Genomic DNA, 13,781 nt, shown 5'->3' on the forward strand with positions numbered 1-13,781 from the left:
ATAAAGCAGTTGCGCAACAGTTCAAACTAAACATAACAGCTGCTATTGTCCGATTTAAATTACTTAGTTGTTGACATTTCACGTGTTGGAGCTGGTTTCCCCCACTCAAAGCGCCCAACGTCGCGCACGAACCGTTCGGCATTGCCAAATTGCTCAACAGTTTGTCAGTTCACTTTCAGTTCCTAGTTCGGCTTTCTCGCTTGATGTGTTTAGATCCTGAATCCTGGGTCTCGCTCTTATTTCGTATTTCATCATACATGATAACCATATCAAAAACAAACCCCCTAACCCCATCCCCCCCCCAAAAAAAAACACACACACATACACAACGCTGCTAGCGAAACACACACGTTTCACACGCAGCACTAAACGAACAATACTGGACCCTTCCCCACAGACCGCGATTCAGCGTCGTTTATACAGTTATTGTAATCAAAGCTTCGCATGAGGCTGCGTGAAGTTCATTTTTTTGTAGGCTGCAATCATAGTCGCAACTGGGTCACAAGGCTCAAATATAGCAACATAATGCAGTGTAGTGGGGTAGCTGTGTTTAGCGTATGCATCGGCTGTGTGCAAGGTCGTAGGTGCGAACCTCGTCCAATGTAGCGAATTCTTTTTTAATGTAACTGTAACTGACTGGATTTTGAACAAGCTAAGTAGTCCCAAACAATCAGATACTAGTTGCTTCTTGGTGTATTTATTCCTAATGACACGTTTCAGGCTCTGTCCATCATCAGATTTCCTGGTGTAAACAATATAACAGTTACACATTTTTTTCAAAAGACCCAATGTTAACAGCAATGCGCCAAATCGAACTGTTATAACCAATACATAACATTTCATAGCGAAAGTAACTTTGACAGCTTGCACGAACCAAAGGGTGTGACATGTAATTTAAACTCGGAAAATGGGAATGTTGGTCGTGAGAAGGACTACGAAAAACACTTACTTCAGTGCGCTCGCACTTGCTAGGTTAACCACGCGGTAGAAGAGGGACGGTATAGTGGCTGTGCAAATACCGATATGTTTACTAAAAATTAAAACAATAACCAATAACAACTAAAAGTACATGTTGTGTGCCTGCACATAGACATATTAAAACACACATAGCAATAATACGAACCACAAGAAAGTATATTACAAAATTGTACTAAGAATATTTTGTCTTGAAAAGACGTAACTTATCAAAGATTACGACAGTTTTTTTTTATCTGCAATTCACTTCTTGACTTCGTCAAACATAAAAATCTTAATACATTTGTCCCATCTTGTGGTTTATTATTGCGGCTATCCATATGCCAAAACGTTTATTGCTCTTTAAAATAGTAAAAAACAACAACATAAATACATATAGTGTGCATGCACGTAAAAAAATAGTAAAGGGAAAGAAGGTTGTCTGCCTCCAGTCAAGTACAATAAAAAATGCTTCACTGTAGTACATGGGCACAAGATTCTACGTTACAACAAACTAAAATATTTACTCGTGTTGAAAGAATAACATATCAAAATTACAGAAAAATTTGTCTTGATTCACTGATGATAATTGAACATAGGGAAGGGATGGTACATTTCAACTTTCCTTTTTTGTATTAAGAAGATAACATGTCATAACTACAAAAGGACATGTTTTGATTTGCCATTGCAGTTCCTGACTGCACGACTAACGTGGTATTTACCGGGAGTTCCAGGCCAACACACGTAGAATTCCTTTTTATTTCGAAATCTAATCAAAATACTTATTTTTATTCAGGTGATTGGTTTAAATGTTTTTTTTTTTTTTTTTTGTTTCTAGTACTTCGCAGCATTTTCATCATCGTTTTGCCTTTTTCATTTTCTCTTATTTTTCTTCGTATCAGTGTTTATTTCGTTCGGTATCTTCCTGCATCTCCTACAATCTGTAATCAAGTTCCAACCAGGACCACTCATCGGTTGCTAACGCGGCATCTCGTGTGGCTGGTGTGAGGATAATCTCATTATTTCTCAATGGTATTTTTTCTCCGTACGCCGTATGTCCTGTATTTTTAATCAAATTTAATGATTGCAACATTTTCAGGATTTCGCTCACCACTAATGACTGAAAATACACAATTAGTTTGAAGTAGTTGTTCTGTTAAAAAACTTTCTTTTGAATACATTTTCATAAGGGCAATGTAGAAGAAGGTGTCATCAGTTGACAATCTGTGTAACACGCACAACAGCTGCTTCAGTAGTTTAGATTCCATATGCGCGATTTCGGTGATACAAAACGATATAAGGGCTTTAGAAGGCTCCATCTAATGACAAGATGGTTTTACTACTGTGCACAACAGCGTTTGGTGTTTTTTTGATTGCCACTATAATCAGTTTCACAGAAGCAATGAACCAAAAGTATTGCGTTTCTATTCAAAGGCGATTCTATGTCTAAACAGTGATGATTCTACATTAATGAATACAAATGTTGATGGTGTTGAGACAGCAACCAGCTACAAACTTATTTTCAGTTTCTTTATTCATAAGATACGGTTACCGGTTTCGAATCATTACGATTCATCTTCAGACGGTTTTCATGCTTCATTAGAACATGTGGTGCGTTTTTTTAGATTGTCATAAAATATAAATAATACAGAATTATAAGCACACCACACAGATGGTTGCGTTGCAGATTTGAATTGGATGTGACTTACGTCGGTTTGGATTGTGTTTTCAATGAAAGCATGAAAACCGTCTGAAGATGAACAGTAATTATTCGAAACAGGTAACGGTACCTTTTGAATAAAGGATCTGAAAATAAATTTGTGGCTGGTTCCTGTCTCAACACCATCAACATCTGTCTGCAAATAACAGTCACTGTCTCCAACCATGTCTTCATATGACAAAATTGAATTAATGAATATGTCATTTCTGATGGGCTATCTGGAGATGCAATGGTTTACTTCAGTTCTGATTCTGTCCAGCTTCGAGAAATAACGCTCAGTTGTACGCGGTAAAATCATAAAAATCTTTAAAGCCTTTCGGTTTATCAATTGATCAAGATCATCAATTGATCTAGAAGAAAAATTCTATTATTATGTTAATTTGAAATTTTAACGATAATCTGGAATTAATTAATGTTTGAAGTGTGATAGTAACGCACGTACACAATCACTTCTAAAATCATTGACTCCTATAAAACTCCGCTAATACCAAGCATTAACTTCATATCTTCTGATGTAACTATGCTGAGGTAGCGCAGTGGGTAGCACACTGGACTGGCGTTCGGTACGGCAACGGTTCAAACCCGAGACCGGCCATCCTGATTGAGGTTTTCCGCGATTTACCCTAAATAGCTTCAGGCAAATGCCGGGACGGTTCCTTTGAAAGAGCACGGCCGACTACCTCCCCGTGCTTCTCTAATCTAATCGGACCGTTAACCTCTGTTTGGTCCCCTCCCCCCATATCAACCAACCAACCATGCCTTTCCCAATGATAAGACAGCGATTCACAATGAAAGTAGCGTTCACTATGATCATTAATAAAGCACATGGTCAGATGCGTCAAAGGGACAGACTATATTAATCAGAACCTATTTTTTCGCATGGACAGTTATACGTTGCTTTTTCATGAGGTGGCACATTCAGTGATATTTATGCTTGTGGTACTATTATACAGCCAAAAAGCAAACGATGATAATAGTACAACTGGTAACACTCGTTTCAAAGAAGTTTTTTAAAAGGAAGACGTTTAAAAACTTTAATACTCGGATAACACTAAACTGCTTCCATGACGTGTTTGCTATCGGTTACCAAATTTGGTTTACCACGTACCATGTCCCCACAGAACTAAGTCCTGTGACGGCATAAGCCACGTATAACGTTACCACTGCTACTTCTGTACCCTAACTTCAAAGGCTGGAGACAGTATGTATAATGAAACTATGTTGTTAAACCAATTATGGTATGAAGAAGCAGTGCAGTATTACCCTCTGAAAGGAATTTTTTGTATTGACCGTGATGTAGCTAAAGGAGGTGGCTTATCGGACGTGAAAGTCAGAATTACGTAATTGTTCAGCAAGTAACAGATAAAATTTACCAATTCAAATTGTTCAAATAATAAAGATAGCGGTCGCCAGCCTAATTAGACATAAGAATGTGTAACATTCCTGTTCAAAAAAATATATTTAAGTAACTTCAATGGATAGACACAGCCTATACTTTCCCACGAGAGTGCAATGAACCCAGTCACAAGCTTATGTTAACGCTAAAGAGAGTGCTGACAGTTATATCAGAACAAACCTGTTTGCATAAGTGCAACATATAATGATACACACTTTTGCATTCAGGGCTTAGTCAAACCAAATAGTTTCAATAACATTACTATTAAAGTTTACTGTAGAGTTATAAAATTAGGCATGAATTTAGTCTCTTTACCAAATGCTTTTCTACCTGACATGAAAATTAAATAGAGTTCACTAGCAAACAAATTGCCACAGTTCTCTGAAGAAAAGAAGTTACCATTTTTATAGGTAAAGCTCTTTCAGTTAATAATTTTCTATCAGTGAGCACAAAAGACAGAATATGGATCCTATTAAACTGGCAATACATTCTTTAACACACATAGGGACCAAAAATTTAGCAAATATTTGTATATAACTTTCAACAGTGATACTTTTTAACTTTTACTGCACTGGGACACAAATTTACATAATTATAAGGCAATGACTCATCTATTTGCATTTTTCAGCAGGCTGTACTATAATCGTTGAAGATGCAAAACTCTATAAGCTAAAGTTTTGAGTACATTTACTTTTGAAATTGATGGCAAATTGTTTTAATGCCCTTTTGTACTACTTTATTACTTTAAATTCAGTTATTCACTTTAGGTTTTTGAAAACCCACAAATTTTTAATAAGCAGTTTTAATTGCAAAATTATTTTCAGCAATCATCATTTACTATATCACACACTTTTGCCACATTAATTTTAACTTTGATCAGTTTCTTCTTACTTGTTTCTGTCACAGATTGTTTAATCTGTGCAAATTCGGTGTTACATTCTGTTTGTATTTCGGATAGAACAAAAGAAAACTGGTGGTTTTCATTTATTGAAAAATATTATTAATCTTAGGAAGACAATATCTGATTTTTATATGTTTTTACAATTAACTGTATTATACATATGATTACTTTTTTCCAGTCAGACCAATTTTCTACATATAACGTATTTCAATAATAAATACTTGTATTTACTTATTTCAGCAGTTCTATATTACATTTAGGTGACTAATCAGGACAGAATGCCAATTATTTGCACGAGTCAACTAGTTTCTGGTAACCTGTGACAACGAGTAACGAAGAGTTTCCTTTTAGTACTGCAACTGGTATTTTTGTGTCTTGAGTTTGCCCGTGGAGATTAGCTTTAATCGCATTTTATTTCTGCCGCAGATTGTCGACCGCCGTTCTGTAAGATACATTTCACATCGCGAGATTGTGGTCAGGTTAGGACATGAATTCAGGGCTGCAAAGCGCGTCGTCTGCCACAATTCAGTCATCTGTCACTTAAAATCGGTTGTCGGTAGAGCGTCTCGCTTTCCAGTCATACCTCGCGGCGGCCGCTTCGAACCTTCCTCCCAGTTAGACATTAACAGCATTTGTGAAGCGACCCGCCGTGTTTGTGTGTCGCCAATAAACGAGCGGTAGCGGGCAGCCGATGCGGCAACACTGTAGCGGCAGGTGACACACGTCAACTGCCAAGTAATTTTAATCGGACCATAGTTCCGACAACACTAGAAGCAAGCAAGTTGGCAAGTAGGTAGGTAGGTAGATAGCCAGCCCTTATTGGTTGGGACAATACGACTATTGGCTGCCTTGGGCGCACAGTGGATTGTGACACCGCAGTGCTGGCGGCGAGCGCCACACGCTCACTTTATTCTTCTGCAGATCAATCATCAGGAGCGAGTTGTGATGGCTGCCAATACGAGTGCGCTACGGCGGGTGACTGCCCTGCCCTGGTACACTTCCAAACGTGTTGCCACTCGTCAGTACGGCGACACAAGGTCTTCGTTCCCTACAATGTACAATTATTGTTGACTATAACACTTCACGCTGCCAAAGCCGTTACATCCAATGCGAAATCCAAAGTAAGACGATACGAGATGCAGTAGAGGAGATAGGGGCACGCTGGCCGTGGGATCACGATGGCCGACTGGTTTTATTTCGTTAAACCACCGTTAGAACAAGCAACCTTCTTTATGGCTGCTGGGAACAATTCCGTAGTCTTTCAACAAACGCGTCAGTGCATTTAGATCATCGACCGAGAAAGGGCACGTATTTTATGGTTATTTTGAAAATTAAAGTAAATTTTGCTTGCTTATGACATTTTGCCGTGTGTTCCAAGACAATGCTCTTACTAAACGGGTAAGCACAACGACTGAAGTCGTTCGATTAAGGATTTCTTTGATAGTGTATACGGTGATAAATGTTTGAAAGTTTTCGTAAACGAACTAAAGCAATTCCAATATGCGAAGCTTACTAAGTAATAAGTACAAGGCAACTTTTACACAAGGAAGTTGTGTTCTGCATTGTTTTTGAAGACGTAACGTCTATGTGATGTTTGTTGTTTTCCTCTTTTTTCTTCCAAAACCCATAACTTGTATTCAGTTATTCAAGTTAAATAATTGTAATATAAATCTGAAATTATTACTAGTGGGACATTTAAGTACATGTATTTTAAGAATCAAATGGTACAAATGGCTCTGAGCGCTATGGGACTTAACACCTGAGGTCATCAGTCCCCTAGAACTTAGAACTACTTAAACCTAACTAACCTAAGGACATCACACACATCCATGCCCGAGGCAGGACTCGAGCCTGCGACCGTAGCAGTCGCGCGGTTCCGGACTGAAGGGCCTAGAACCGCTCGGCCACCGCGGCCGGCAAGTATCAGATCTATGTATATCTTCGCACGTAGCCCTCTAATGACCCCTTCTTGACGGGACACTAAACCCCTGAATGTAGGTGCGTTTTTACTTGCTGTCGTTCTACTGTTTTTAGGGTGGTCCGAATCTTTAAAAAGATAACTGAACCAGGCAATGTTTCTGAAGCTACTATGGGATTCCGAGCAGTATAACGACGGAAAAGAGAAATGTTGGTGAGCGTAAAAAAAAAGAAAAGGTAATCGCATCAAGCTAATTCACGTTATAAAACGCCTCAAAGCACAGACAGGAAGTCGATATTTCTAACAATATTCTTCAAGGTGAAGTTGTGGTTGAGGATACCCTGTGTCTTAGATTTCTCACGGCAATCTAGGTGATGAACGGATTCAATGCACAATTTGGCGGTGGGCACATCTGTTGTGTTAAAAATAACGTGAAACAACTTTTGTAAATGTTTGTACTGAGAAAATCCTATCGGGCATTCAGAGGAAGACCGCAAAAATTTTTTGCAAACTTGACATAAAATGATGACCTAATTTATGACTTTTTTCATATACATTTAATAATTTATATTAAAATATACTGTGGATATTAAAGTCGATATACTTTCAGGTAATAACTAGTGTCGCAAATAAATGATTTGGTAATATGGACCAACTTGCCCCCACTGCTAGGCCAACTTGCCTCGTGCGTGGAGTAGGTTGGCCCAGGCGGTTTTACTGTACTCAGTATTATATTATGAATAGACAAACAGTGAGAATCTAATTGCTCGGTTGCAAAGGTGCTGAAACAATGAGCCAATGTTTCCGCGTAAAAAGATCAATGGGAACATTTAAAATACAAGCTGGAAAAAATCATGGGAGAAAGTGGACCAACCAATCCATTTCCCATACATTGCCCGCAATGTCGAGCGTTTATCAGAGACAGTTTTACCTTAAGGAGTGCCACAGGAATGTGTCGTGAGACCACCCATGTTCTCTCCGACCTGACCATTCGTCGTTGAGCGGCTGCAGGAGAATGCAGGATGACTTAGAATTTCTAGTTGGTGTTATGAATGCTAGATTGCTCTGAATGTAGGAAAGTAAGTTAATGCAGATGAGTAGGATAAACGAACCTGTGATGTTCGAATACAGTATTAGTCGTGTTTTCAGCAACGTTAATTTTCTGAATTATACCAGCCAAGGTGAAATATTCGAAAGTTTTTGAATCACACTAGTCGCGAGGTAAGACAATATGTGTCGCACTGCCGTACACAAGCTGCGATACATGTTCCTGCTGCAGCTGTTGGCGGCGTTCTTTGCATTAATTAACAGAGAGAGAGAGAGGGAGAGAGGACATGTTGGTACGTGGTGTTTACTAGTTATGTTTGCACACCTCATTCACATGCTGAGCAATTTCAATCTATGACGAACGTACTCATGTTATTGGTCATGTAAAAGCATGTCCTGCTGTAACGAGTCGCCTCGTGATGATCAAAGAGGTTGGGGATGACCCTGTAACTGAAACCGATCATCGTGTAAATGACAGGCGCAAGCGTGTCCTTCCAGAAAACAAGCAATAAAATATTGTCGGGTTCCCCGCCGCTGCAATACGCAGCAAGTCCGTGGCGATTCGGAACGAATGTGCTCTCTAGCCACGTCCTTCGCCGAAAGACACACCACGAAAACTGATTTGCATAACAGGCATGTGGGCTTTGGTTCCTAACCGTGATCTGCGTCCCTAATTATGGATTCAAAGTAATGAATCGACATTGCGTTGGCATTACCTTCGTGCTCTATATGATATACCGGAATCGTACTTGAAATACTGCCCGCAATTTTGCTAGAAAGGAGTGCCAAACTTTGCGTAGAGTCATTCCTCGCAGCGACAAAGCACACTGAAGATTAGATTTGATCTGTAATAGCGCGTCGCTTCCATTTACGTTACGTGAAGTAGAGCGTTGTTGCCTATATTATCACGGCACCTAATTTGCACAGCTGCAATAAAATTCGTACCTCTTTTTTATCCGACATTTAGTGAAGCCCGCGTACCTACGTGCTTCTTGGAGCCATATTGTCAGCTATGAGCTCTGCGTGTTGAAGAACACGTCATCTGAAGACAGCGTTGATTTTGTTGTAATTTGTATCCTAATTTCCGTGGACATGGCGAAGAGAAATGCTGTTATAAGGTAAGTGGAAACAACGTTCTATTTTAATGAACCGGTGTAAGTTTCCTATATTCTACAGCTTCAATTTAAGAAAATTTCTGTGATATTGAACATTAAAAACACGTTTATCATTATTAGTTCAACGAAATATCTAAAAGTGGTGTGAATTTTTGATGCGTACTTTGTAGTAAGTTACTTGTTACATAATTTGTATTACAGTATGGCAACAGAAAGCTGTTGTGGAAAGGGGAGACCAGATGAACTGCATCAAAATAGATATCATGGATTAAATGGATTAGCATGCACAGACCATACAATCTGCCTAAGCTAACAATTAAGACGCATGCTGAAAATAAAAACAAAAAATGCAATTGGTGGTGTAAAAATGTGTGTCCTCAGTGAAGTTTATCCCAACGTAGATGAGCGTATTGGAAGAGCATATTCTTACATTTGAAAATACAAAGCTCGGTTTAAGCACGTCGAACATGAGAAAACTCGCCTTCGACATTGTTGAACGAAACGCGTTGCGCCATAATGTGAATGTAGTTGACGCTACTGTAGGCAAAAAGTGAGATGAAGCAGTCTACCCAAGAAACATACTCGAATCCGAGGGAACGGATGAAACCTACAAGCAAAACGTGAAGTCCTAGCTGAAAAGCCTGTGATCTGACTACTAGCAGCGCATGTAAAAAAGAGCTAACCAAGCAAAGAAACCTAGAACGAAAAATTCTGCGCTTATGAAACGAAGTGTTTAGAGACTGCGAGGAAACCTCCAGAAAAAAGCCCTTCGCAAAACAGGGATGGTATTGCGAGTTGTTCGAGGAAGACCGAATAGAAGAAATGATTAGATGTGTGAAAGACAAATTTTTGATTCATGCAAAGCGTGCAGAGATGGGGAAAAGTGTGAAAATGTTGTTTTATGCAAATGCCTAGATATGAGGAAGTAAGAACAGAAATACAGATAATGTTTTTAAACTTAGACCGGTACATAGCTATAAGATCAGATATGTGGTTTGTAAGGATGGTACAATTTATGCACCCATTGGTGCCAAATTAGGAAACCGGACTGCTAATTTTTACCATTTCCAGTTGTTTGGTACAGTAAGTGTAACGTGTATATTTTTGTCAAAATTTCCATTCTTCAAGTCATATGAAAAACAACAAATTGCAATTGAGGATGGCATTATTTAAATAATTTTTAGCTTACTGTTTAGGATACGATAAATGTAGTGCAATTTAGGCATGTCTTGCCTAAATGCGTGGCGCGGAGATACTTGCAGTGATGTCAGCGCTCTGCTTACTAATGAAGCAAACGGATGAACATTTATTGGTACGCATCTTTAGAAACGTGAGGGTCGTCCACTTGTATTGTTGAGAACAGAATCCACCGCAGAGAGTTATTTGCTTGAAGCACGTACGAAGTGCTTTTACCCGACTTAGCTGTCTTGTCGATAGTGGCGTAAGTTGGTTGGTTGGTTAGTTTCGGGGAAGGAGACCAGACAGCGAGGTCATCGGTCTCATCGGATTAGGGAAGGATGGGGAAGGAATTCGGCCGTGCCCTTTCAGAGGAACCATCTCGGCATTTGCCTGGAGTGATTTAGGGAAATCACGGAAAACCTAAATCAGGATGGCCGGACGCGGGATTGAACCGTCGTCCTCCCGAATGCGAGTCCAGATAGTGGCGTAAGTGAAAACGCTGCCGGGTGCTGCAGCTTTAAAAGTTTCAGGGCCATGGGAGAAACCGGGAAGGAACAGAATCGAAGCGTGTGAAAGTTGGTGACGCAGAAAGATGCTGGAAGTGGGCGGATAAAAAATGAGAAGGGTGTCCCCAGAATCGACGATAGGAATATGTGGAAACATTACCTACAAGAAATGAAACAATGATAGTAGATGCGTTAAAACGTCAGGGAATAACTTGTGATGGCACTAAGGGAACAAAAGTGCCAGGGAAGATGGAGATTGGAAAGTGTAGAATAAATAAATGGGGACATTGGATGTAAGTGAATCTGTGTGTTGAACAGACGGTTAGGTGGCGGCCGTACCAGGTAGGAGAGCAGAGAGCTGGCGCCGCTACCCCCCTCCCCCCCCCCCCTCCACCCCGTCCTCTGCCCACCCACACAAGGCCACTTTCCTCGGCCTTCACCTCCCATAGACCGCTTTGTCGCCACATTGTGAGTCACTTCTACATTTCGCCCAGGGCGAAGAATTCACAAAACCGATGTCAGCTAATGCAGTTATAAATGCTCATCTTTCAATTTATTCTTATAGAGTATTTCACTCTACACGTTTTACATATTGGGTAACGGTTTATTTTGCCAAAATATTGGCTGCATAATATTAGCATACGTTGGTCTAATTTTCCTTTAACGATGTGTTTATCGATCAGACATCAACCTAAAATAACAAAATTATACTATTTACTAATATAAAAGGAACAGAGAGCAATAAACCGATAGTGCCCTATACTGGGCTGCAGTGGAACAAAATATTAGATTTTATTGAAGATAATGTGGCGTATGAAAAAATGCAAGATCATTTCCATCGACCGAAGCACCAACAGTCCCAAGCGATGATGCAGTCTCTCACTCTCTCTCTCTCTCTCTCTCTCTCTCTCACTCACTCACTCACCCTTTCGTTTGTTGCCGGATAGTAGTATTGTAAACCGGGCGAAGCTTTAGTTGTTTACATATATGTGGTAGCGAAAGTAGGCATTTTGGTTCCAGGTCCCGCAAACAGATGGTCTAACGGAAGTCAGTTTTCTATGATTACTGTTCTTTTATTACGAAACAAATATTTCATTTCATTATGTAGCAGTTGAATTACTATCCATTGGGCTTCAAGCGACAATAGCTACAGTAACATATTGTTATGTCTTATGTACGTGTGTGTGTGATAAATCTTATGGGACTTAACTGCTAAGGTCATCAGTCCCTAAGCTTACACACTACTTAACCTAAATTATCCTAAGGACAAACACACACACCCATGCCCCAGGGAGGACTCGAACCTCCGCCGGGATCAGACGCACAGTGCATGACTGCAGCGCTTCAGACCGCTCGGCTAATCCCTCGCGGCTCTTATGTACGCTAGTATGATCTGACAACCAGTAAAAAGAGTTGCACTGTTTCCATTTTAATAGAACTGTGTTGGGTCTCTTGTCTGTTTGTTCGGTACGGATTTTGCAATTGATTTTAAAATAACTTCCCGACGATCTAGACTTCCAAACTCCATGGCATTGCAATATTAAGTTTCATAAGTTTCTGCTGTGTGGGGGAGGGTGATTTGTGTACCACTGCTGCCTCCATCTTTTGCTGTTCTAACTTCAAATATTTCGTGGTGAGAGCGGTGAGCTCGATCCTCTAATTTTTACCTTCGGGGTCTTTTCGTGAGAATCGTGGGACGCAGCACTGTATTTGTTGGAACAAGTGAAGAAAAACTGAAATAATGCTGAAATTTACCACATCTCTGTTGCAATCTCATCGAAATGTTTGAAAAACTTTACATACGTCTAAAATTCGGGAAATAAATATTTAATAACGTACTTTTTAAATAATGCGTTTTTAAAACTGACTAGGAAATGTAAAATTATTCCTAACTCCATACTGATGTTCCAGAAAATCTGTGCTACTGAATTTTTAATAGCAATGAGAATGTTTGTAGAATTTAAAATTAAAACATGGAGCGCATGCGATAGATAATAGTAAAGAAGTGAGCTATTCATGCATCAATTACATATTGCATGCGGCTCACTTTTCCTGTTCAAAATTCTGCAAGTATTTCCACAGCTATTAATAAAATTACAATGATTTTTTCAGAATTATCAGAATGGAGTTAGGAATCTCTACGGGACTACGAGAAATTTTATACTTTTTGGTCCGTTTTAAAAACGTGTTATATTAGTTTTCCATTTAAGTAATTACTTACATACTCACTTCGCTACTCTGGCAGTCCTGCCTGTAGCTCTTAAGTCTTTGATAATTTCTTGTAAAGGGTTTGTTCCTTTTGCTCATAGCAGTGTGAATATTTACTTGCTGTACGCATAATAATTTCTTTTGTGATGTAGCTTCATAATGTTGCAGGCGGTGAAAAAAGTTAACTTAGAAGGAAAAGGGGTTCCGTTAAAGAATTTACGGCGGCTGTAGATAAGTACAGAAAATGCAACTGCTTATAAATAACGCAGAGTATTTCGAGCTGCTTCATTTGTAAGCAGATCACCTATGGAGAGAAACGTTGTCTGAAGTGTTTCGAACAATAGATCACTCCTCGTCCTCAGGTAGCAACAGTCTCGTGAGACAGACGTATGCGGTATTTACCGTGATGCTGGCGTGTCGCGCAGCGCTGGCGGCACGCGGCAGCTGCTGGACAGCTGGTAGCGCGGAGGAGGAGCAGAGGACGCGAAGCACCAGCCGGGACTGCGCCAGTGGCCGTGGGCGAGGCTGCGCTAGTGGCCGGCGCCGCGGGTGGACCACGACTGGCGCTCGCGCTGGCGCTCCTGCTGGCGCCACCGCGGCCGGGCATGCGCTGCGCCGTGCCCCTGCCGTCGCAGCAGCGTAGGCCGCCCACCGCTCCTCCGTACCGTCGCAGCACCGTAGGCCGCCCACGGCTCCTCGGTACCGTCGCAGCACCGTAGGCCGTCCACTGTCTCCCCCCGTAATGTGGCAGCACCGTCGTCCGTCGGCGCGCGGGGCGACTTTGCTAACGTTGACGCGGCGTTCTAAGAGTTTTGTGACGTCACTTCCAGAGGAGCC

The 13,781-nt window shown here is 40.5% G+C and overlaps 1 protein-coding gene across 1 annotated transcript in view; it reads right to left on the reverse strand.

Moving 5' to 3' along the window:
* Positions 1-13,488, reverse strand: part of LOC124795084 (adipokinetic hormone/corazonin-related peptide receptor variant I) — a 1,108,661-nt gene extending 1,095,173 nt beyond the window's left edge. Inside the window, exon 1 of the mRNA XM_047258905.1 lies at positions 13,347-13,488. The gene's annotated coding sequence lies outside the window, so the exon portion shown is untranslated. The remainder of the gene's footprint in view (positions 1-13,346) is intronic.
* Positions 13,489-13,781: the final 293 nt, after the last annotated feature.

Source organism: Schistocerca piceifrons, chromosome 4 (assembly GCF_021461385.2).
Source record: "Schistocerca piceifrons isolate TAMUIC-IGC-003096 chromosome 4, iqSchPice1.1, whole genome shotgun sequence".
Lineage (NCBI taxonomy): Eukaryota > Metazoa > Arthropoda > Insecta > Orthoptera > Acrididae > Schistocerca > Schistocerca piceifrons.